This window comes from Prionailurus viverrinus, chromosome B1, assembly GCF_022837055.1.
Source record: "Prionailurus viverrinus isolate Anna chromosome B1, UM_Priviv_1.0, whole genome shotgun sequence".
Taxonomy (NCBI): Eukaryota; Metazoa; Chordata; class Mammalia; order Carnivora; family Felidae; genus Prionailurus; species Prionailurus viverrinus.
In genome coordinates, this window is record NC_062564.1 from 136,321,826 (window position 1) to 136,348,665 (window position 26,840).

Genomic DNA, 26,840 nt, shown 5'->3' on the forward strand with positions numbered 1-26,840 from the left:
TATGGTCATCTCTTTTGTGACCTTTTGCAAGAAAGGAATCAGAGAAACTGGCCAGAAACTAGAGAGGTGATGGTAGGTTCAAAAGGTTCCTTGTTATTGTTTGTTTTCTAATGATTGGAAATACACACACACACACACACACACACACACACACACACACACAAATGGTTTGCTTCATAATAAGGAGGAAATTAGGAAATTGATGCTAGAGAGGAGAGAATTGGGCCTTACTAGAGCAATGTTCTTGAAAGGTAGGGGCATGATATCTATTTTCAAAGTGGAGGAGTTAGCCTTTTTGACCCCTCTCAAGCATAGCAGAAGAGTAAATCTGTAGATTTTGGTGAGTGGGTTAAGTGTGGTTCTGGAAGTTCTCTTCTGATTGCTTATATATATATAGGAATCAAGGACAGCATGCAGAGTGACTCAGATCTTAGGTGGCTTTTGATTTTTTTTTTCTTGAATGATGCAGATTAGGTGATCTGCCAGGAGTCCTGAGAAGCAACAGGAGGGCTGTAGCCATGCTTGTTAAGGTTTTTGTTTTTTTTTTTTTTGAGACATTTAGGTTTTTGTTACTCTTCAGTCTAATTGGTTTGTATAACACTTAGGAAGAGATTATAAAAAAAATTTTTTTTTAAATTTTTTTAAATGTTTATTTATTTTTGACAGAGAGAGAGAGAGAGAGAGACAGAGCATGCGTGGGGGAGGGGCAGAGAGAGAGGGAGACACAGAATCTGAAGCAGGCTCCAGGCTCTGAGCTGTCAGCACAGAGCCCGACGCGGGGCTCAAACTCACAGACAACGAGATCATGACCTGAGCCGAAGTTAGACACTCAACCAACTGAACCACCCAGGCTCCCCTAAAAATTTTTTTAAATGTTTTTATTTTTCAGAGAGACAGAGCATGAGCAGGGGAGGGGCAGAGAGAGGGAGACACAGAATCTGAAGCAGGCTCCAGGTTCTGAGCTGTCAGCACAGAGCCCAATGTGGGGCTGGAACTCACGAACCATGAGATCATGACCTGAGCCGAAGTCAGACGCTTAACCGACTGAGCCACCCAGGGCAGGGATTCTTAAAACACTTTTGGGGCTCTGGAAAAATTTTTTTCCCATTGATCTTCGAGCCAAAAAGTATGATTCTAAGGTCCTTAGAATTTTCATTAAATTGTAGGCTCTTAAAGACATATTTAAGCCAAGGAGGTACAGTTAATTGTCTAGTCAAGTCTGGAATCTCTGTGGTCTTCTGAATTATATAATTTAATTTGGAAATTCAGTTTTCATACCTGTGTGCATATTCATGTATTCAAACTCAACCTGTTGACAATATAGCTGACTTATTCTAAATTAGAGGCAACCAAAGCATGAAATAAAAATGTGTAAAATGTCAAAGTCAAAATAAGAACTCTGCCTAAAGTGTGATTTATTTATTTTACTTGAGAGAGAAAGACCCAGGGGAGTGTGTGCGTACCCAGGCAGTGGAGGGGAAGAGGGAGAGAGAGAGAGGGAGAGGAAGGGAGAGAAAAAAAAAGAAAGAAAAGAGAAAAGAAAAGAAAAGAAAGAGAAAATATTAAGCAGGTTCTATGCTCAGCACAAGCCCATTGCAGCACTTGATCCCACCACCAGGGGGTCATAACTTGAGCTGAAATCAAAAATTGGGTGCCACCCAGATGCCCCTGAAGTGTGATTTAAATTGTGATTTGGGTAAATTTGATACTTGAAATTATATTGCATTTTGCAGTTAGAATGCATTGAAATCATGTCAAAGCATTTACCCTTGGTGAATTTATGTTAAAATATTAAAATGGGTAAAGCCAAATAATCATCAAAGATGCTAAAATTTCTAGGAAATAATAAGTAAAGGCAGACAGCCGAGGAAGAATTGGCAAAATGTCTGAATAGGCATTTCATAAAAGAGGAAACATGAATTAGCCAATAAATCTGAAGAAATGCTCAGTATCTTTCATCAACAAGAAAATGCAAAGTTAGGCCACAACAGAAGCAACAGGTAGCAACAGAACTACCTGTCGCTGTTGGGATTATAAATTCCTAAACACACATTGGGGAAAGTAAAAATTGGCATCTTCATGAAAAATTGAACATAGACGTATTCATCAACTACTAGGCACAAACTTAAGAGAAACTTTGGCACACAGGCCATAGGAGATGCATATGAGAACCTTTGTAACAGAAATGCTCATAATAGGAAAAAAATCTTGGGAGAAGAATAAGATACTATTGTAAAGAAAATGGATAATTCACTTATATATTTATACAATGCAGAATTATTCTACAGTAAAAGGAATGAGCTACAACTGATGCAGCAACTGGATGAATCTTTAAAACGTAATACTGAATGAAAAAGTCAAACCGAGAAGACCGGAGCTATTTAATACCATTTTCACAGAATTCAACAGCAAACGAAATGAAACCCTATGTTGTTGGGGGATATATACATATGTTTTAAATCTTTTAAAAAATCAAGTAACGATAAAATATAGCCTAGCAGTTGCAGCAGACAGAAGGGATGAGAGAGGTGGGGCATGGATTGGGGGGGAGCCAGTCAGGAAAACATTACCATTAACTTCTATTTAGGTTCTCTAGTGGGGGGAGGAGCAGGTACCTGGGTGTTCCCTCTATTATTGTCCTTTGAATTTAAAACATGTTACAAGGGGCGCCTGGGTGGCGCAGTCGGTTAAGCGTCCGATTTCGGCTCAGGTCACGATCTTGCGGCCCGTGAGTTCGAGCCCCGCGTCGGGCTCTGGGCTGATGGCTCAGAGCCTGGAGCCTGCTTCCGATTCTGTGTCTCCCTCTCTCTCTGCCCTCCCCCGTTCATGCTCTGTCTCTCTCTGTCTCAAAAATAAATAAACGTTAAAAAAATAAATAAAATAAAACATGTTACAAATAATTCTTGTAGTAACAATAAGTTAGAAAGTAGGGGAAGCATATTCTGAAGTCACAGTTTAGAAGACACGTCATCACTTCTGCTTATTCCCTTACTGCCACTTGAATTCCTAATGTCACTCAGTTCTATACCAGAGGTATCTTCTTTTATTAGTCTTTTATCTGATTAAGCCTGTGTCTGCCGTTTGTCAAGCCACTCAGGAACTACTTGTTGGATGAATAACTGAATGAATGACTTGGGAAAATAATTCAGGATTTTTCTTAGAAACTACCTAAGAGGGAGATTTTGAAAAATACTTTTCCTTCCACTACTAGCTGGGTGAGATGGACAGCAAAACTAGGTTATTATTGCAGAGACTTTTGAATGATAATGGACTGTATATTTGAAGGAAGTATTTCTTTTTTTTTTTTTTTTTAAGTAAAACTCTCTTAATTTTTTAAAAGTAATCTCTGAGATCAGGAAGCACACATTCTACCTACCAAGTCAATAAGGTGTTCTTTGAAGGCAGTATTTCTGGTTATGTTTAACTATTGTAATATGATCAGAGAGATTAACAAATACATGACAAAAACAAATAGTTGATCAGAACAGCAGACAGAAAGCCCATGGGAATTAGTCCAAGCTCCTCAGTTTTGAATAAAGGCACTTTGGGACTAAAGAAATAATTGATTAAGATCATAGAACTTGTTGAGAACAGAGTTAGGAAAGACCAGAACCTAGATCTCATGATTCATATACTAGGATTTTCATATTGAAATACTGAATGGTAAATAAAATATTTTTTTCAGACTTTTTGTTTTGTTTTTTAAAGTAATCTCTGTACCCAGTGTGGAGCTTGAACATATAACTCAGAGATGAAGAGTCTCATGCTCTGTCAACTGAGCCAGCCAGGCACCCCAAATAAAACAAACATTTGAATGTCCTGTAGAAGGCATGCTTAATAACTTAAGCATGGGTTATAACCATTAAGTAGGAAGCAGTGTTTTCTGATTTTAAGTTAGGGGAAACTACAGTTAGCTTCAGATACTTGACAAATATACCTAGAGAACTAACAAGAATTTTTTGCTTTTTTGGCTCATAAAAGCAAAAAAAGAGTGTGATCTGTGATGTACCAATGAACACTGGACTGGAAATGGGGAAGAATTAGGTTCTGAACCTGGCCCTGCCACTAAGTAACTGTGTTGTCATTGATTCTTTGCATAATTTTTCTTGGTCTTAGTAGATGGTTTATAGAGACCAGATTTAAATGACTATATTTTTTGTGGACAGATTTTATCTGTCTTAAATAAGTCATTGTCATGTGTTCCACTATTAAATCAGTGGCCACAAATAAGGAGACAAAGAGGGAATCAGTTGAAAATGAATGACTCATTATGCCAATACATATTCTGAAAATAAACTTTTTTTTTTTTTCTTACATCACAGGTATAATACTTCTCCACATCTGCTTCAGGAAGAAAGTGCCTGCCATTCCTATTGTTTCTACGCAGGTTCATGCCAGCCCAGAACGGAGAATCAGGTCAGTTTTAGGATTGTTTTGTCTGTCGAACAAGGAGCCAAGAGCAAGAATCATGATAGTCTTTCTTGCATCATTGTATTGTAGCAAGACCACTGAACTCTGCCCCAGAAGTGCTGGGTTTCAAGCCTTCTTTCCCATTGATGGCTGGGTAAGCTTAGGCAAACCTTTCCTGAATGGCTTGTAGTTTTCTGCACCCCCCCCCCCCCCACCAAAAAGGATATATTAGAATAAATTATCTTCAGTTTCAATTATAGCTTTAAAGCATTGTTACTTTTTTTTTTTTTTTTTTTTTTTTTTTTTTTTAATTTTTTTTTTCAACATTTTTATTTTTGGGACAGAGAGAGACAGAGCATGAACGGGGGAGGGGCAGAGAGAGAGGGAGACAGAATCAGAAACAGGCTCCAGGCTCTGAGCCATCAGCCCAGAGCCCGACGCGGGGCTCGAACTCACAGACCGCGAGATCGTGACCTGGCTGAAGTCGGACGCTTAACCGACTGCGCCACCCAGGCGCCCCAAAGCATTGTTACTTTTATTGTAGGTACCTACATAGAATAAAATTGTATTTTTAAAACATCATTTTCATTCTTTTTTTCCCCTGGAAAAATCTAGTTGTAAGCACAGGCTTTGGAACTCTAACCTATTGTATTGTAGTTCCTTGGAGTGACTAGTTTAAATGATGAGCTACGTTGTAAGGGACTCGAGAGTATTCTTGCTATCTGGTTGCCTTAGTTTTAGTATTATACTTTGCTTTATTGTTACTGAAACATTTTTTACATGAGGTTATTAGTCCTTCAATAATGTTCTTCAGCTTTAGAGAGGATAGCTTTTTGACCATGTTAGTTCTCTATTGATTGTACGTGACACAATTCAAATATCGTAAACAGAAAGGGGAAGTTATCAGGCTTTTGGATATATCCCAGGGGATACCAAAAGCTCTGGGGACATGGTAATGCAGCTGGGCTGTACAAGAAGAACCCAGAAACCAAAGACAGTCAGGTTTCCCTCACACTGTCAGTGTGGTGCTTCTCCTGTGCGTCTGTCTCACTATCTTTGGAGAACTGGCTTTCTTCATGTTTCCATTCCTTGTCATGGGAAGCATGGTTTTCACCACTTCCCTACACTATGTATTTTAAACTTCAAACTCCCAAAGAAAGGCTAACGAACGCTTAAGTACCCTATCCCAGATTTCCCAGAACAAGACTCTGATTCTTTAGTCAGGTGTCCCTAAGCAAGTTGTACTTTGGGGCAGGGTCATTTTAAAACTTGACAATGGCTATCTTCCCATCTTTGTTTCAAAGCCTGTTGTCCAAAAAGGATCTGATTTATTCCTACTACAATACACGTGGCTAATAATAGAGGCTTACCCTTTCTAGGAGTATTTGTATTTCAGTTGGGATCAAACATTAAGCTGTATTTCCAAAACTGTGTAGAAGTGAAAATGTGAGTTCTGTTAGATAAAAATGATTAATATAGATGAAAGAAAAACATTAGGGATTGAAAGGCAGTATTTTAGGGTTTGGAGATGGAAGAAAACGAGTAACCCATGTTTGTATACTTAAGAGGAGGGCAGATAGATAATTACATATTTTTTTTAGCTTATTTTGAGAAAGAGAGTGTGAGCTAGTGCACACGCTCAAGCAGGGGAGGGGCCGAGAGAGAGAGGGAGAGAGAAAAATCCCAAGCAGGCTCCACACTGTCAGTGCAGAGCCCAATTCTGAGCTCGAACTGACAAACTCTTGAGATCCTGACCTGAGCCGAAATCAAGAGTCAGATGCTTAACCAACTGAGCTACCCAGGTGCCCTGCACATATATATTTCTAAGGTTGCAGTGGTACAAAATTTAATACAGCAAGTAAAAGAAAAGCTTTTCTATTTAACTTTCTGAAAACAAGATTTGAAGGTAAGGGAAAGGACCATTAGGTTTAGTCTCAGCTCAACTATTAACTATGATTTTGCCTAAATCACTTATTCTTTGTGCACCTCAGTTTACTGAATCTGGGCCACTTACCAGCTGCATGACCTTAACTTCAAGACATCAGTTTTCTTCATCTTAAAAATGGAATTGGTGGTAGTGATACCTCCCAGGTTTCTTGTGAGGAATTACTATATGTTAAGTGTACAGAAAAGCTCCTGGCACATCAGCAGTATCACTTTTTGAAATGAGTGGATTAAATTACAGGATTGCTGGAGTCCCAGCTAACTTAAAAAAAAAAATAAAAAGAAATCTGTGGTCTAAGATATTTCTGATACGACCAACATCTTTTTTTCAGAATTAAGACTTAGAAGCCTTGGCCATCTACTTGAGCCCTGCATTAAGGCTAGTTTTGGTACTGCCAACAAAAGTTGTTTTGAATTAAGTGTAGGTATTAGTTCTCTATGGCTACATGTATTAATTTGTTAGGGCTGCTGTAGCAAATTACTACAAACTGGATAGCTTAAGCAACAGAAATTTATCTTTTAATGTTTATTTATTTTGAGAGAGAGAGAGCGCGTGCATGCAAGTTGGGGAAGGCCAGAGAAAAAGAGAGAGAGAGAATCCCCAAAATCCCAAGAGCCGATGCAGGGCTCGAACTTAGAAAACCGTGAGATCATGACCTGAGCTGAAGTCAAGAGTCGGACGCTTAACTGACTGAGTCACCCAGGAGCCCCAATTTATTTATTTTTATTTATTTTTAATTTTTTTTATTTATTTATTTTTATTTATTTATTTATTTATTTATTTTTTTATGAAATTTATTGACAAATTGGTTTCCATACAACACCCAGTGCTCATCCCAAAAGGTGCCCTCCTCAATACCCATCATCCACCCTCTCCTCCCTCCCACCCCCCATCAACCCTCAGTTTGTTCTCAGTTTTTAACAGTCTCTTATGCTTTGGCTCTCTCCCATTCTAACCTCTTTTTTTTTTTTTCCTTCCCCTTCCCCATGGGTTCCTGTTAAGTTTCTCAGGATCCACATAAGAGTGAAACCATATGGTATCTGTCTTTCTCTGTATGGCTTATTTCACTTAGCATCACACTCTCCAGTTCCATCCACGTTGCTACAAAAGGCCATATTTCATTTTTTCTCATTGCCACGTAGTACTCCATTGTGTATATAAACCACAATTTCTTTATCCATTCATCAGTTGATGGACATTTAGGCTCTTTCCATAATTTGGCGATTGTTGAGAGTGCTGCTATGAACATTGGGGTACAAGTGGCCCTATGCATCAGTGTATTTATTTTTAAAAGTTTATATGTTTATTTTGAGAGAGAGAGAGAGAGAAATTTGGGGAAGGGCAAGGAGAGGGAGAGAGAGAATCCCAAGCAGGCTCCCTGCTGTCGGCAAACCATAAGATCATGACCTGAGCCAAAATCAAGAGTCAGACGCTTAACTGACTGAGCCACCCAGGTGCCCCGAGACATATATTGAGAGAGTTTAAAAAGTTCAAGGAACGGAACTCCATACAGTATGAAAAGTGCCGATATATTTAACATGAAGATTAAATTACAGATTTTTAATTTTTTATAATTAGAAAAAATGTAAGTTGAAAATTAAAATAGCATTACAAATTAGACTATTGGGATTTTAAATTTTAATTCACTTTTTCTTTATTTCAAGAAATGATACCCTAAGTTTGGGACTTAGAAATCATTTTTTATATGAATTTTTTTTAAGTTTATTTATTTTGGGGGAGAGTGTGCACATGCAGTGTGCTCTGCACCGACAGCACAGATGTGGGGTTCCACCTCGCTAACCGTGAGATCACGACCTGAGCCAAAATCAAGAGTTGGATGCTTAACCACCTGCACGATCCAGGTGCCCCAGAAATATAAATCATTTTTATCACACTTTATATCCCCTTTTGTGATACTTTTTTTCCCCCTTAGACTTTTGGTTTATTGTCTAGAGCTAGAGGTTTCTATGACTTCCATCTTTGAGTTGTTTTTGACCGGAAGTATCCCTTATTTGGCTCTTGTTTTGAGGACAAATTATGTATTGATCTTTATTGATAGTGTGATTAAAAATATTGTATAATGGGTGCCTGGGTGGCTCAGTCGGTTAAGCCTTTGACTTCAGCTCAGGTCACAATCTCACAGTTCATGAGTTCGAGCCCCACGTCAGGCTCTGTGCTGATGGCTCAGAGCCTGGAGCCTGCTTCGGATTCTGTGTCTCCCTCTCTCTCTGCCCCTCTCCTGCTCGTGCTCTGTCTCTCTCAAAAATAAACAAACATTAAAAAATTTAAAAAAATATATTGTATAAAGATTTAAAAGCAGATATTAGTGAGAACTGCAGTGTAGTACATGTTTTGGTTAAGGTACCAAACTCAGTCATTATTTCCAGGTTTCAGTCATGGTGTCGTTGCTTACAGCTCTTTGTCCTAGTACATATTTCTTAATTTCTCTTCTTATTTCCTATGTGTAAACTGAGTGTACTAAGTAAGTACACTTGTACTTACTTACACATTGTAAGTACTTACACATTGTAAGTAAAAGCTAAATTTATGTTAGCTCCCATTCATTGTTGCAAACAATGGCCTTAAGTCATTTTTATCTCTTAGTTTTTTAAGATTAGAATATCAACAAAACAGTGTTCTGACGATAATGCATAAACCTTCGGGTTTAGTTGATTACATAGTTCATTAGCATATGGGCTTTATTTTTGAAAGGCAGAATAGAGTTTGCCTAAAAGGATATGAGTTTAGAGCCATTGCTTAAATTATTGACTAAGAAAGGCAGGAAGGGATTGGAGAAATAAGCGTGCTGTTTTTGCTGTAGGTCTCAAGAGCTTTTTTGTGGTCGCCAAATACATACGTATGTGGTGTAATGTATCTGTAACACAAGGATGTCAACTTTTCATTTTCGTTTTCTTCTTAAACTTTTACCACTAGCCACTGCTCCCCCCTCCCCCTTTTTTTTGTTCTGTTTTGACCTGGGGGAAAGGAGTGGGAGAAGGGATGTCCATTCCCTTTACAGTCTTATACAGGACTTGTCATTGCTGGTTTTCTTACCTGTGGTAGGATTGCCCCTTGCTCCTGTTTTATGAAGATCTCTGCTAATAAGGCACCATTAGGTGTATTGATGTGGTTGTGAGTTGACTGTGGCCACTTAGGAACATCCTAAGAAAGCTAAACTCCAGGGTGCTTGGGTGGCAAAGTTGGGTAAGCATCCAACTTCCACTCAGGTCCTGATCTCACGTTTCTGTTCATGAGTTCAGGCCCGGCATCAGGCTCTGTTGCTGTCAGTGCAGATGGTGCTTTGGATTCTCTTGTCTCCCCCTCTCTCTGCCTCTCCCCCGACTCTGCAAGCTAAATTCCTTCTCCCTGTAGAAGGATCTATGCCTAAATTGAGGGAAATGTGGAATTAAGAGGAAGTCTCCTGTTCACATACATTGTGGTCCTAATTTGGTGTCAGCTTTACATTGTCTGAGCACATTTTTGTGTGTGTTTTATTTAATTGAAAATGAAGAAGGCCACTGCTCTCCTTAGGAGTTTGTAATTTGGAAGTGTTATACAACAAATGATATAGAAAGAAGAGAGGAAACGGGAGAAGATCTGAAGTATAATCTCTCAAGCTGGTTTATTATTTTCTTTGTGTGTGGTGGAGGAGGAACCTCAAAAAGCCTAGCCTAGAATTATTTTTGGAAAGTAAAGATCCAGTATGTTTTGACGGAATCAAGGATAGTTATGACTATGTCTATATGCTGAAGTAGAAAGTGAGTTAAAGAATGATTCCAAAACATATAGAGAAGGAAGGACACATTCTTTTTTTTTCTTCAATTTTTAAAGTGTCTTGATTTTTAAAATAAAAATTCAGATACTTAGTTCTTTTTTACCCCTCCAAAGAGCTGAAATAATTTATAATGGTCTGTGCTCTCTCCCTTCCATTTTTCTTCCTTCCCTTCTTAGTATCTGTCCCCATAATTTTAGACCTTTCAGTTTGGATCTTTTATATTTGGTCTTACTGCATGTTTTGTAGGAAGCAAATCACATTGTCATGTGTTCATGATGCAAGAGTTGTTTTCCTCCTTACGGTATCTCTAGCTCTTTCTTAACTATGTAGTTGCCTAGTCCAAAAAAAAAAAAAAAAATGTTTCAAAAAGCCCCATAGGGATGAATTTTTGAAGTTATCTCAGAACCAGTCATGGTTCAAAACTCAAACTTTTTGGGATCAGAGGCTAAGATTTGGTTTATTTTTTAAAATCTTTTAATGTCAAAAAAAATCTTTTCAAATATTTTTACCTTCTTCCAACATCAGTAGATTAGACTGATGCTTTGCTGTATCTAAGTGGGTATTCAGGAATAAGGGCTTCCTTTTAGGGTCAGAGGTTGTTGAAGGAAAGCTTTTACAAAATCTTAGGAAAAGGCAAGCTGTCCCCCATTAAAGAACAGTTCTTAGTTTACTGGTGGAGAGGCCATATGATAGAATTAAGTTTTTTATGTGGGCTTAAATTTATCTCCCCTGTTTTTTTATTTTTAAAATACATATTATATATCTATAATATATATATTATTTATTTATTCATTTTGAGAAAGAGTGTGCACAAACACAAGCGGGGGAAGGACAGAGGGAGAGGGAGAGAGAATCTCAAGCCGTCTCCACACCTAGCATTGAGCCCATCTGGCTCAGCGCTGAGCCCAGGGGCTCGGTCTCACGACTGTAAGATTATGACCTGAGCTGAAATCAAGAGTCAGATGCTTAACTGATTGAACCACCCAGGCACCCTGTCTCCCCTGGTTTTTTGATCAGTTTTATGTTTTTCATTTCCTATGCCTGCTAAAGAATTCTTGTTCAAGGAATTCACTTTTATAATATCATAGGTAGGGACACCTGGGTGGCTCAGTCGGTTAAAGCGGCTGACTTCGGCTCAGGTCATGATATCATGGTCCGTGAGTTCGAGCCCCGTGTCAGGCTCTGTGCTGTCAGTTCAGAGCCTGGAGCTCGCTTCGGATTCTGTGTCTCCCTTGCTCTCTGCCCCTCTCCCACTCACACTCTGTCTCTATCAAAAAATGAGTAAACGTTAAAAAAATATATATGTAATATCATAGGTAAATGAAATCCACCCCTTCCCTTGAATGATAGTTAATGATAATAGATAATAATATTAATAGCAGTGTACATTTACTGTTTCCTAGGTTTTTCATGTATTACATCATTCATTCTTCACCACAATCTTGTGAGATTAATTCTATTATTTTACTAATTTTTATGCTGTTAGAAACAGGCACTAGAAGTACTTGCCCACAGTCACAGGATGAGGTAATGGCAGAGCCATGATTCAAACCTAGGAATCTGTCTCCAGGGTCAGGCATTCACCTGCTCTGCTGTCCTGCTTCTCTTATACATGAGGAATGACATCACTTATTTCTTTTCTGTAAAAGAATGTGAAACATTCTTCTTATATCTGAATTTATATTTGAAGACAGTAGCCTGTGAATATTCATTATATTAAACGTGAGTTTCAGGTATTTAATTATACTGTTAAGAAAGTAAGAAAACGTATACTAATAAATGTTTGGAGCAGAATGATTTATTCTGTCTTCTCAGGTGACCCTGTGTAAGGTTAGTATTCTATTTTCAGGAAGAATCTATTGATTTGTGAGTAATTGAATCCCAGGCTTTGCTATATCCCCATTATATTTTTGATATTTAGCTTGCTATTTTGTTTCCTTTGGAAGTTCTGTACCCACATAGATGTCTGTAACTTTTTTTTGTTTTGTTTTAGAAAATAATTTTGAGAATAATTACCCTGATACCAAATACTGTACAATTCAAGCACAAGAAGTACAGAACTGAAGAACTGAGTGTTTTTGTCACTTGTCTCCATTTCTTTTTCTGGAGTTGCTTATATTCTTGTTTTGTTTCTCTCTGCCAAATGGTTTCCTTTGCTTTCTTAATTAGAGTGTAGTGGTCAGTTGTGGGTGTTAAGTTCGGCCAGCTCTTGGCCCCCAATAGCTAATTATCTTGGTTATCACATTCTAAATTCTAACTTGCTAGGAAAGAAAATCCATGAGAAAATTTTTGAGATTTTAAGTTTTATTATGTTTTAAGTTTATTGATTTGAATAAGCTCTTTGCTTTTTCTTATCTTTATGGGTATTGAGATTTTGTGGCAGTCTTATTTTCCACAGCTCCTAGTTTGTGAATCTGGAATGGGAGTGTAGTTGAAGTCTAAGGTTTTTTTTTATTTTGTTTTGTTTTTTTGAGAGAGCACAAGCAAGAGAGAGGCAGCAGGGGGAGAGAAAGAGGGAGAAAGAATAAATCTCAAGCAGGCTTCATACCCAGCACAGAACCCAACACGGGGCTCAATCTAACAACTGTCAGACCATGACCTGAGCCAAAATCAAGAGTTGGACGCTTAACTGACTGAGCCACCCAGGTGCCCCTGGTCTAATTTAATCGTGGAAAATGGTCTCTGAATTCAGTGAATGAATATTTTAGTCATATAACTGCAGTTTGAAGAATCATATGTCCTAAAAATATTTTTTAAAGTTTTACTTATTTAAGCGATCTCTACACCCAGTGTAGGACTCGAACTCAAAACCCTGAGACCAAGAGTTGCACATTCTTCCAACTGAGCCAGCCAGGTGCCCCAGGTCCTAAAAGTATTTAAACAGTGCCCTCTGTGATGTGTATTCCAGCGAAAAATGTGGTGCTGTCAGCCTTTTTTTTTTTTTTTTTTAAGGTTCATTACACTCCTTTCTGCATGTTTTGCCAAAGAGCTGGGCCTCGGAGAGTGGTAGGATGTTTCAAGAATAAAAAACTATCTATCACAGAATTAGCAGAAAGGAAAAGAATATCTATGAGATTGTGTAAGGTACATACAAATAATTCACAGATTATGAAAATATACTTTGTTTCATGACCTTTTGTTTACCTCAATATAAGATGTTCTGATGGAGACTGTAAACTACATAGTTTAAGGAAAGAGTTGTGCAGCACCACCACAGATTTTCATCTTTGATAACATAAGTTTAAAGTACTGGTGATGTAGAATACATTTGTTTATATAGGAAAAAGAAAAGGTCATAATTTTGTGTATCTTTACAACCTGGCTAGAGTGGTAACACATTTTAAGATTTATCAGTTAGCATTTTGTAGACCAATGGGAAATTTCTTATTTCTGCTCTTTCAAAAAAACAAGAAATCTAGAAACAGGTGGAGATTTCTCAGTGGTTTTATCCCTCTCCTTTTAGACCAGAGTTTGCATTTTGAAAATTTTAAACCTACAGAAAAGTTTAATGGAAACTATAGTGTACATCCAAATACTTTCAACCTTGACTCAATAATTGCCAGTGTTTTGCCACATACATTGTCATTGTGTTTATATACATTTCAGGGTGGAGAGGTGGCATTGCTGAACCATTTGAAAGTAATTTCAGCCATCATAATACTTCACCTGTAAATACTTCAGCGTGTGCCTCCTAGAAATAAGGACATTCCTCTGTGTGACCATTATATTTTTCTCATGGGTTAACAAAATAACAATAATTCAGTACTGTCATGTTAAATCCAGTCCCTATCCAAATTCTCCAGTTATCTCCAAGATTTCTTTTACAGATCTTTTCAAACAACAATCTAGTTAAGGTCCACATATTACACTTGCTTATATCTCTCTACTCTTTAAAAATCCAAATTAGTTTCTCCTTTCTCTCTCTCTCTTCTTCTTCTTCTTCTTTTTTTTTAATGATAGTGACCTTTTTAAGAGAGTCCAGAATAATATTTTTGTAGCAATCCACATTCTGCATTTATTCCTTTCTGGTGCCTGTCTAGTGAAACTGGAAAATAATTCCTGTCATAGAGCAGGAAGCCACATGAGATACATATGATAAAATTTATAGGGCAATTGAATAGTGACTGGAAGTAGTTATTACTGGGTTGAGGTTAGCAAATGAGAATAAGGAAGGTTTCTTTCAGGTTAATGGAGCAGAAGTTGGGAAAAGAACAAGAAAAGAAAGAGGTTAAAGGGAATAAAGGGTATTCATATGACACCAAGGGATAGTAGCAGGCAATTTACTTGGTAAAGAGAGGAGAGGGTTGTGGAATCATAGTACCCAGTACCTAGAGGGATAGGTGCTTGTTGTGTTTTGGCTGAGTAGTTGAATGAATGAAAAAGTCTTTGAATTTTCTGCACTGACTGTAGAGAGGCATAGTGAGCCCAGGTCAACTCGGCTGCTATTAGAAAAACAAATGAGGTTGTGTGCATTAGACCTTTTGTATGTTACGAGGTTTTCTATGCAAGTAAAGGGGTATATTAATATATTGTTCTTGCAAATTTCTAAGGGAAAATTTGGAGTCATGATTTTATGCCTTGCCTGTATGTATATGTATTAGAATAATTGTATAGATACCATAAGTGAGAAAGCTTCAGTTTTATAACTTTTGTATGCAATATATATGTATAAAATATATATGCAGTTTTATATGTAGTTACATGTTGATGCCTTGAACTGAAAAATTAAAGAATCTACAAAATGAAAGTGGTAGAAACATGGTTCTGTGTTTATAAATATTTTTAGTACTCATAGAATATACTTTGATGATGAATAATATTGCTTTCAAGTAACTTCTGATAAAATGTCAGATGTTCACAAAGACATAAGTAACTTTGATTATGTTCAGTTTGCTTTTCAATTAGGAAAAATTGAGAGAGGGCTAGTTAATTCTCAAAATATTGGTATTTTAATATGAGAGAAATCTGTTTTACTATGAAACCCTAGAGAATAGTCTTTTTTCTCCCTTTTCTTTACCTTACCTTCACTACTTATCCTTCCCCTACCTTTAATTAGTCTACCCTACCCTTCCTTCTGTTTCCTACCTTTTTCTTTCATTCCTTGCTTTTAATGACCTCTGCTGTTTCCAGAGGTCTTATCCCGTGTTACTTGTCTAAGATACTGCTTCATAGCAGTTAGTTTATGATTGGGTCCAACAAGACCCTGCAGTTTTTTCATGACTAAGTTTACAATTTTGTTATACTAGCTTTTAAGGCTCTAGGCAGTAATTTTTGCTTATTTGCTTCTTAAGATCCAAAGTAATACATTTTATCAGTGTTGGGATTCTTAAGTTGATCTAGTAAGTGCTTTCCTACCTATGTTCAGGACCAAGTGAGAAATACAGTGTGACATGATCAGATTTGATTTGGGCGTGGGCACTCTGTAGCAGTGTGGAGAGTGGTTTAGAATGAGGACTGATGGAAGGGGGATCGCTAGTAGGTTGTAGCAGTAAATCTAATGGGAGATGCTAAATAATTATTTCCTAACCCTATTCACTATTAGAGAAAAAACGACAAATATAAAAGATACTCTTTTATGATATGCTCCCTTTGAGTGTGGGAGTTGAAGGAAAGGAAGGAAATGAACTGAAACCATCAGGTGGTCTAGGTTGACTGCCAAGTTTCTACCTGGATGACTAGTTAACTCTGTTCCTGCTTAGCTGTGTAGAAATTATAGAAGAAAAAATAAAATTTAGGGAGAAAAATAATGTGTTAGATTTTTGAACATAACTTTAAGAATTTCAAACTTGCAGAAAAGTTGCAAAAATAATAAAAAGACCAAAAAAATAATATAAAGACCATCCATGTGCCCTCTGTTCAGATTTACCTGTTAACCTTTTGTCCCAAATGCTTTATTACTCACTTTGTGAATAATTGTTTCTGTGTATATATGTATAAATATACATGCATGTATGTATTCTTCTCATTGAATCATTTTGAAAGTTACATTGAGCATATTATAGCCCTTTAGTCCTAAATACCTTAGTGTGGGTTTCCCAAGGATAAGGATAATCTTTATAGAGCAGTCTTAAAAAACTTTAGTAGATTTAGCATTGCTGTATTACTTTAATCTGCCATATTCCCATTTTGTCAATTGATCAAATGTGTTTTATAATAAGCAGACTTCTTCCCCTCCAATACGGAATTTAGTCTGTGATCCCATATTGCATAGATGTCATATCTTCAGTATCTCTTAATCTGTAACAGGTCTTCAACTTTTCTTTGTCCTTTATTACATTGTCATTTTCAGAGAACATAGTTATCCCCTTCCCCCCGCCCCCCAACTTTTTTCTTTTTAACAGTGTGCCTTAACTTCAGTTTATCTGATGTTTCCTCTTGATAAGATTCAGGTTATGCATTCCTGGATGAAATACTACATAAGGGTTGTGTCTTTCTTAGCACATCATATCTGGAGGTATACAGAGCCCATCTGTTCCTCATTTTGGTACACATTTTGACCACCTGTTTGTTTCATTGTCTGATTCCTTCACTCTATAGTTACTATACTCTCTTAAAATTAATAAGGAATCTGTGAGGAGATACTTTAAGACAATTAAAATACCCTACTCTTCATCCAAATTTCATCCCCTTTGCATAGGGTCTACTGATAACTTGCTTCAACCAATTGTTACTGGTGTGGTTGTTACATGATGATTTTTTCCAACTCCAGTACTTCCCCTACTTTTACCAGTGATTACTCAACATTCTATTCAAATAAGAGCCCCTTTTAAAATCTATCTATATTGTTTTAATTATTGAACTTCTGGATTCCTGTTTGTTTCTCAATGATTAATAATTCATTACCGTTCTTAAATATTTTGGTTCTCAAATTGTCCCAAATCTCACCAGTAAGATCCTCTTTCTCCGTGCTGGCTCCTGTATCCTTTTACATTTTTTATTTTTTACTTTTCAAATACTTCATTATTTTCATCATTAATAAGACTCCTCTTGTATCTTCTCTGTCCCTAGAATGAGTCATTTCTCCTAGGAGTGGGGGTTGGGAAATTATAATAGGAGCCAAGATCTGGACACTTAGTATATATGTTGCTGCCGGATATCTTTGCTTCTGGGCCCTTTATTAGGGGACAAAGCCAGAAAATATATGTATCTTTATATGTACAAACATATATATGTGTATACACATTTGCATGCATGTGCTCATATAACATGGATATATGTTTGAACATGGATATATATTTTAGAAATATTAGTTCACAGATTTCTGTTTTCCCTTTCTGTATAGTGAGAACACTGGCACTTAACAATATCAGCATTTTTATTCATTTACCCTAAATTAGTATCATCTAAAATGATTTCAGAATTGTTTCACCTATACCACCATAAAAACAACCCAAAACAACACCCCACCCTTATAGATAACTAACTTCATTGGTTTCTTGTTTATCCTTCTAATATTTCTTTTGCAACAATAAGCAGACATGTATTTTTTCTTATTTCCTTTTTTTCTAACACAAGCATGCATGCTGTCTGTATAAATACTTTGGCACTTAGCTGTTTTCACTGAAAAATGTACCCTGTATCAGTGCACAGAGATCCTCATCATTCTTCTGTGTGTATGTATGCAAGTTTATTTGTCCCGTCTTCTGTGTTTGGTTATCCAGTCATTTTGCAGTTTTAGAGTACTGCAATGAACAACCTCGTGCATGTCTTTTTTACTGTTGGAGGTGGACCTCAGGTACTTGGCTCAGCAGGTAAATGGACATTCAGTTTTGCTACACGTTAGCGAATCCCCTTCCACTGCACCTGTACTGGTTTGCGTTCCCACCAGTAGTATATGAGAGCACCTGTTTTTCCACGGCCTTACAAAGAGAACGTATTGTCAAAGCTTTTAACTTTGGTCAATCTGAAGGGTGAAGAAATAGTATTTTAATGAGGTTTTAAGGTGCATATTTCTTACGTGTTAAGTTTATATCTTTCAGATATATGACTCATATATATAGGCATACATAAATATCTATACATGTCTTTTTTTCCATTTTTCTGTAGGATTTTTGGTCTTTTTTTCCTAAAGTTATTAAAGTCCTTGTGTATTAGGAGCATTAGCTCTTTATTTGCTACATATGTTTGCAGATATTTTCTCCCATTGTTCTCATTTGCCTTTTGACTTTGCTTATCGTGTTTTTTGCCATTCAAAAATTAAAAAAAAAAATTTGTTATGTAGTCAAATTTATTAATGACTTCTGTAGGCTGGCATTTTGAGTTATAGTTAGAAAACATAATGAATTTGAACATAAATTTGCTGTATGTAACAGTGAAGAAATGAGGTGGTTGTCTTTGCCAGAAAAATAGGGATAATTCTCTGTGCTGTATCACCCACAATTTTATATCTTAAAGCCTGAACCATAGTAATCTGTTTCATATGTAGAATATGCCAATTTAATTATTTTAACTTTTTATTGCAAAAATTTCACCCATCCATAAAACTAACACATACCTATCATCCAGCTTCAGTATCAATTAAAACGTCTATGCCAAATGATCTAGATTTCAGGGTTTTCGTTTATTGCTAATTATCTTTGTAAGGAGGGAAGATTGACCTAGCCTAACAGGCTTTGGCCAACTGGCCTCCCGGGCTCTCTGGCCTCTTTCCAATGGTCCTGGCACCAGACCTGACCTCTTTCAGGCTTCTGTAACTTCACCATGTCCACATATCTGAAGTACATGGGAAAAAGGTGAGAAACATAATAGGTTAGAGACTACTGTGGCATGCATCAGTGAAAATAACTCAAAAGAAGTCTGGTCGATGAACGCATTAAAAATTATATCTCTTAGTTTGGATCGAAATAAACACTGTTTACTGTGTACATATAGATAGCTATTAAAGGAGGAGCTGCAAGTACCTTTTATCAGTGAGCCTAGGACAACTTACAGATGTTTGCTAGCCAGCATCTAAACATAACACGGAAAACACTCAAAGATTCTAATTTGCTTAATGGAATTTTCCTTGTACTACAATTATTTTAAACTGGAATTATATTGCTTTCACTTGATAGCCTCCATGGAAATTGTTTTATTAATTCGGTATATTAATTTTCAGTTTATCAGAGTCTATGATTAGTTTGAAAGAATGACTAGACATCACAAGGGCTCTGGGATTTCTTCTTTTCATTTTATGGGTCTGTATTCCCTTTGGAACAACATTCTCAATGCATCAAAACCCGGTTGAACTGCAACATTAGAATTTTCAAATGGCTTTCCTTCCTCTTTAAGTAGAAGCTGACCAGCCACTTACCAGTAACCATATGCTGAGAATATCAGTATTCTTTAGAAAATATTTTAACAGAGGCAGGAAGGAAAACCAGTGAAGTCTTAATGATTATTAATCTTTTGTATAAGTAAAGTCCACATTTGGTTTCTTTTTTTTTCACTGAGAATAGCAGTGGTAGTGATCATGGCAAGACAGAATACTTGCTGGCAAGAAGTGGACAAAGAAGACTGGCATAGTCACAGGGGAATGTTGCTGCACTGGCCTGTATTCACTGGTTTTCCTGTGGCCATTTCTTGTGAACTTGTTTTGATGAACTAAACTTTACCTTTTGCTTGTATTTTACATTTCTTGTCGTTTTTGTGTCGTCATGTTTTGGTTTAGTTTGTGATGTTGTTCATCTCTCTTCTAAAAATTAGAGCCTATCCACAAAAAAGTTGGTTTCCTAGGGGCACCTGGGTGGCTCAGTCGGTTAAGCATCCAAACTCTTGATTTCTGCTCAGGTCAAGATCTCACACTTCGTGGGCTTGAGCTCTGCATAGGGCTCTGTGCTAACAGCGTGGAGCCTGCTTGGGATTCTCTCTCTCTGCCCCTCCCTGCTCTCGTGTACATGTGTGCGCTCCCTCTCTCAAAATAAATAAATAACATTTTTTTTTTAAGTTGTTTTTCTTACAGCTATCCTGCATGGTGATAAAACATGATTGTTTTATGGTTAACATGTTGCCTCTAAATATATGATAAGGCTCTACTTTTGTGGATGAGGAACATCAAATATAATTTAGGATTAAGTTTATTATGAAACAGAAGTTCTTTATTAGTTTTTGGAAAATAGTAGCATTTCTGAATAGAAAACAGCATGTTAAGCGATTGGTTTTGTGCCACTTGATAAAATCAGAAGACACATTGTGGTGTTTTGTGCGTACAGGTTTGTGTGTGCAAATTAAGATCTTTCCTCTTTTATTTTTTAAGACTTGTGGTAAAATATATGTAACCTAAAATTTACCATTTTAACCATATTAAATATTTAACCATATTTAATAAGTGTATAATTCAGTGGCATTATGTACATTGCAAACGTCATATACCATCATCACCATCTATTTGTGAAACTGTTTCATCATCCCAAGAAGAAATTCTGTACCCGTTAAGCAACGCTTCCCCATTCTCCTTTCTCCTGGCCCCTGGTGACTTCTGTTTTACTTACTGTCTCTATGAATGTCAATATTCTAGATAATTTCACATGAGTGTAATCATATTGTCCTTCCTTTTATGTCTGACTTATTTAAGATGTTTTCAAGGTTCATTCCGTTTTGTAGCCTCTATCAGAATTTTGTTCTTTTTTATGGCTGAATTATATTCCATTGTATGTTGGTAAAAGAATAATCTGTTTATTATTTCTACCTTTTACTATTGTGAAAACTGCTATGAACATTGACTTACAGATATCTGTTTAAGTCCCCATTTTTAATCCTTTTGGGTATATACCTCGGGGTGGAATTGCTGGGTCATATGGTAACTCTAATAAACTTTGAGGAGCTACCGCACTGTTTTCCCTAGTGGCTGCGCCATTTTACATTCTTCCTAGCCAAGTACAAGGATTCCAGTTTCTCCGCATCCCTGCCAACAATTGTTTTTTTCCATTTATTTGTTCATTGCCATCCTAGTGGATGTGAAGTAGTATCTTACTGTGGTTTTGATGTGCATTTTCTTGATGATTAATGATATTGAGTACCTTCTCATGTGTTTATTTTAGGGAAATGTTTGTTCAGGTTTTTTGTGCTTTTTTAAATTGGGTTATCTTTTTGATGCTGAGTTGTGGGAGCCTTTTCTTTATGTATCCTGGGCATTAAACCCTACTCAAAGATATGATTTGCAAATATTACTCCTTTCCATGGGTTGTCTTTTCACTCTCCATAGTACCCCTTGATCCAAAAAAGTTTTTAATTTTGATGAACTCTAATTGGTTTATTTCTTTTTATGCTGTGTGGTTTGGTGTCATATTTAAGAAACCATTGCCAAATCCAAGGTCATGAAGAGTTGCTCTTATGTTTTTATGTAAAAGTTTTATACTTTTAGCTTTTAAATTAGATCTGTGATCCATTTTAGGTTTATTTTTGTGTGTGCTTTAAGGTAAGGGTCCAACTTCGTTTTTTTTACATATGGATATCCAGTTCTCCCAGCACCATTTTTTTGTTTTTCTAAGAAGTCCTTTCCTCATTGAATGGTCTTGGCCCCTTTGTTGAAAATCAGCTGAGCATGTATGTGAGAGTTTATTTCTGGGCTGTCTATTCCATTCCACTCTATGTCCATCCTTAATGCCAGACATTGTTTTTTTATCACTGTATTAAAGGTTTTCTTTTTGATTGACTAGTTTATCATTCTTAATGTGAACCTTTAAAATTTTTTCTTGTATGTATCTTTAAATTTTGCCTTTAGTAGTTTCATTTAGTTGACAGTACTTTAACAAGAACTGCAGATATCAACTTTATAATGAATCCTGTTGGAGTTAGTGTGCCAGGAAAATTAATACTAAAGCAAGCAAATTTGGAGTTATTGATGCTGCATTTTCTTTGGAAATTAGAGGGAAAAGCATAAAGACAGAAAATGATGCTTGCACTTGCTCACAGAGATTAAAAAGAATTGGAAAGACCAATTATTTATATAATGTAGTAAGTGATCTTTTAATTTCATGTTAAATGTCATTTTATTTTAGTTCCAGAAGTAATCTACTTAGGAGGAGGAGGATCGGGGGTGGTGGTGGAGGTGGTGAAACTCTTCAGGAATTTTATAAAAGAAAATAATTTGTATTTTGTGAGGAACATTTTCAATAAGGAGCTAGTAATGGCAGACTCTTAAGTATTAAGCCAGATCTGAATAACAATGTTTATTAGGCTTGTTTTGTGTTATAAATTTCTAGCTTAATTTTGTCTTCTTTCAGACTGCAACAAAAATTAGAAAATTAGAACATCAGAAGTTATTTTTTTCTCTCTTGATATACAAGTTTTTTGTTTTTACACTTTTTTCAGAGCAGGTTTATACTCTCCCCCTCTATATTTTAACTGTAGTCCTTAAATTATTTGGGATTTATGAAGTAAATCTATTTTATAACAAGAATAGTGGATTATAAATTAAAGATAGACCTCTCTAAGAAAATACAAGTTAATTAACCTTTTTTACAGTTTGCTGTAAATGAATTTCTACTATTTTAAAATTTCTACTGTGACTAGATAGAGTAGATCAGTGCTAGGGATAAACAGATGTTTTAAAACACGGTCTGTTTCCTAAAGGAGCTTACATTGTAGCTTAGAGCCAGTTCTTGTACTGAAAATTTATGGACTCTGAAGTCTTGGAAGAGTTTGAGTCTAGCCTTAGAAAAACAAAATCAAATTTTTGAGCCAAATAAGAACAGTGAGTTATATGCTGACATACCTGACTCATATACTCAAGGAGGGATAATACAATATTTTCCTAGCCCTTTTATGTTAAAAGGGGGGGGGGGACTGTATTTGATACCAGCAGTAAAACAAAAATGTTAGAAATATACAAAGAGTTGGGCTTATCAGTTGTAAATGACTATTATGGTTTTAGATTAGGTGAATTAGAATGATGCAAAGTCACTTACACCTTCATCATATTGACTTTCCAGCTCCATTTTTTTTTTTAAGGACAATGGTAATTTTACAATTCACTTTCCATTTCAGAATGTGCTGGTGATTTTTTAAATTTAGAAGCCATATGATATATACCAATTAAGATTTTCTTTTATTCTAAATATTTTTATATTACTGTGATTTTCCTTTTTTCCAGTTTTGAGGTATTGATGACATTTAATTTCAAATAGAATCACAAAATTCTGTTTTTAAACCTTCTTAGTATTTATTGATTTCACCTCCTATTTTTTGTTCTTTTGGCTATTAACATACCGGGCCATCATCCAACCTAAACTGAATGGCTACGATTTCCTTTTAACTGTCTGTGTTAGACAAAGCTCCACTTGAGCCCTTTTCTGTAGTGCAAGAGTCCGCTTTGTAGAATGCAAATTTGATTTTCTTACTCTGCTTTTTGAAATTCTCAGTGTCTCCCTGGTTGTCTTTAGGTAAAGCTGAGAGTGTGTCATAGAACATGTTTTTGTTTTTTTTTTACCCATTTGGTCCTTATACCTCCAGTCCCTTCATACCTCATCTCTTAGGCTTTCCTCACCCCTCACGTGGTGTGTGTGTGTGTGTGTGTGTGTGTGTGTGTGTGTGTACATATATATAGTATATACACGTATATATATTTGTGTGTGTATATATATATACACACATATATACATATATATACATATACATATGTATACATATATATACTATATATGCACATATATACATATATACATATGTATTACTATATATACATATATATACATACATATGTATATATGTATACATACGTATATACTTATGTACATATATACATATGTATGTATACATATATATACATACATATATATATACACACACATACACCACATCCACTTTTTATTCTTGCACAAACTTCTCATTTTTCTCTCCCTCTTGAAATTTGATACTCTGTGCTAGGTATTCTTGTTGGGTCTTGGGTTTACCTTTTTTAGAGCACTTTTACTATATTGCCCGACTACTTAATTTCTGTCCACTCTATTTAGTCATAGTGTCTTATTTTTCCTCTTTTATCTAGGGCTCATGGTGACTGGGACATAATAGGCACAGATTGATGTTTATTGAATGAATGAATGAATGAATGAATGAACGAACTAGTAACCTATTGCTGTGATATAAATTACCCTAAAACTTAATAGCTTAACAAGGGGTGCCTGGGTGGCTCAGTCAGTTAAGCATCTGACTTTGGCTCAGGTCATGGTCTCACAGGTTCAAGAGTTCGAGCCCCACTGCGGGTTTGTGCTCACCCTCTCTCTCTCTCTCTGCTCCTCATGGGATTCTCTCTCCCTTTTTCTCTGCCCCTTGCTCACTCATGCTTTCTCTCTCCTTAAAAAGAAAAGATAAGAAAAGAAAAAAGAAAACTTAATAGCTTAAAATCAAAGCATTTGTTACCTCCAGTTTCTATGGGTCAGGCACTCAGGCATTCCACTCAGGAATGGTTTAGCTGGGTGAGTCTGGCTACGAATCTCTCAGAGGTGTTACTCATTAAGATGTTGGCTGGGCCTATCTGAAGGTTTGCCTGGGCCTCGGAGGGGGGATACTTCCAGAATGGCTCACTCACATGGCTGTTGTCAGAAGGCCTATTTCTTGCTGGCTCTTAGCATGAACCAATTCTGTTGACATAGACCCCTCAATAGGGCTACTTGAGTATTCTCATGATGTGGAAGTCAACTTCCTTTAGAGCAAGTGATTTGAGAGAGAGCAAGGAGGAAGCCAGAGTGCCTTTTATGATATGGTCATACACAGTCACTGCCACTACATTCTGTTCCTTAGAAACACATCACTAAATTTAACTCACAATTAAAAGGAAATTCTACCTTTGAAGGGAGGAGTATCAAAGAATTTGTGGATATATTTTGTAACTACTACAGAAACAAACAATAATTGATGATTCTCTCTTGGACCCAACCCAAATAGGTCATTCTCCCTCTTTATGAAATACATCTGTTTAAATGGAAATACATTTTTGGGGCTCCTCGGTGGCTCAGTCGGTTAGATTAAGCATCCGATTCTTGATTTCAGTTTACATCATAATCTCGAGGTTCGTGGGATTGAGCCCTGCATCAGCCTCTTCGCTGTGACAGTGTGGAGCCTGTTTGGGACTCTCCCTCTCCCTCTCTCTCTCTGCCCCTTCCCTGCTCATGCTCTCTCTCTGTCTCTCTCTCTCTCTGTCTCTCTCTCTCAAAAATAAATAAACATTAAAAAAAAAAGAACCTCTCTTTAAAAAATAAATGGAAATACATATTTAAAGTATGCATTTATTAAAATATTTTACTTGTTTTTGATAAAGTGACTAGATTGCACAGTTAGGTGAGCTAATCTAAATATTCATAATTTTGTTATTGCTCTTTCACTTAGATTTTGGAAATAAGAAAATTTCTCCTTAAGTTCTATATTGCCTGTAAAATGAATGTGACACAGAATCCACTGCCTTAAGACTTATTACAGGTCTTCAAAAAATCAAACTCCTCCTATATGTAAACTGTATTTATATGCTTTTCAGTGAGAAAAGGATAGCTTTTTAAACTTGTAGCTTAAAACACAAATTAATTGTACAAAAATTAAAGTCTTTTTAGCCTAATACACGTAACTTGCTTTTTCAAGAAAAATTACAGTTGTTAATGTGTGCTAGGCATTTTACTAGGTGCTGGGTATATATCAGTGAGCAGAACAGACATACATTCTTGTCCACTTAGAGTTCATGAACTGGTAGAGAGCGGGTAGTAAACAGATAAATAGATAATTACCAACAGCAATCAGTGCTGTCTTTGGAAGAAATGAAAAAGGTGAAGTGATAGAATTATGGGAAGACAGAGTTACTTCTACATTGTCAGAAAAGGCTTGTCAGGAGAGGTGACCTTGAAGCTGAGAAGTAGAGGAGTTATTCCTGCCAGGAGCTTACAGGAAGAGGGAACGCCCTGCAGTGTGAACAGTTGGTGAATGAGGAGTTGAAAGAATGCCTGGAGATGTCCAGGGGGAGAGTGGAATGGAGTTTGAGAGGTAGAAAGAGATGATATGAAAGAGTTTAAGAGGCTATTATAAGGAGTATGGATTTTATTCAACACATTGAAAACCATTAAAGGGTTCTGCAGTTCTGTATTACAGTTTGTGTTCACCAAAACAAAAAGGCTCTTCGGCTGCAAAAGAGAAAATAGGTGAGCGAGAAAGTGGGAGAAGAGTAAGAAGGCATTATAGCAGTCCAGGTGAGCCATGGTGGCAGCTTGATCTAGAGTGGTAGGAGAGAAGAGGATGGATTTGACATCTAGTTCGTAGGTAGAACCAGTGGGACCTAACATGAAAGAAAGTGAAGAGAATACCCAGGTTTTTGCTTTGAGCAGACCAGTGAACAGTAATACTCTTAAATGAGATTGGAGGTCAGTGAGAAGGGAAATCAAGAGTTTATTTTTGACGGCGTTGATTTTGTTGTACCTGCCAGTGGACCGTCAGATGGCAGGCAGCTCTATAGTCCTGGAGCTCAGAGATTTGAGAGGAGATACGCAGATGGTATTTAAAGTTTCAGAGTGGATGAGGTCCTTTGTGATGTCCTAGTTACTTTAGCCTTTAGGCAACATTGTTTTCTTCTTAAATAACAACAACAACTGCAGCACAGAAAGTTTGATTTATTTCTATCTACTATGTTCTAAAGACAAGTTTTGTTTTATTTTTATTTTGTCAGCGGTATAGTTAAATGAGAAATTTAAATCTCCAGCCACTTGTTGAATGAATAAGCAACTTGTATCAGCTATGTGACTTTGGAATTTTAAT

The 26,840-nt window shown here is 36.5% G+C and overlaps 1 protein-coding gene across 8 annotated transcripts in view; it reads left to right on the forward strand.

Annotated features, from left to right (window-relative positions):
• The window catches only part of WDFY3 (WD repeat and FYVE domain containing 3), a 280,210-nt gene that overhangs the window by 30,624 nt on the left and 222,746 nt on the right, over positions 1–26,840 (forward strand). For all 8 annotated transcript variants that reach the window (XM_047855191.1, XM_047855189.1, XM_047855183.1 and 5 more), the window contains exon 2: positions 4,323–4,416. The gene's annotated coding sequence lies outside the window, so the exon portion shown is untranslated. The remainder of the gene's footprint in view (positions 1–4,322; positions 4,417–26,840) is intronic.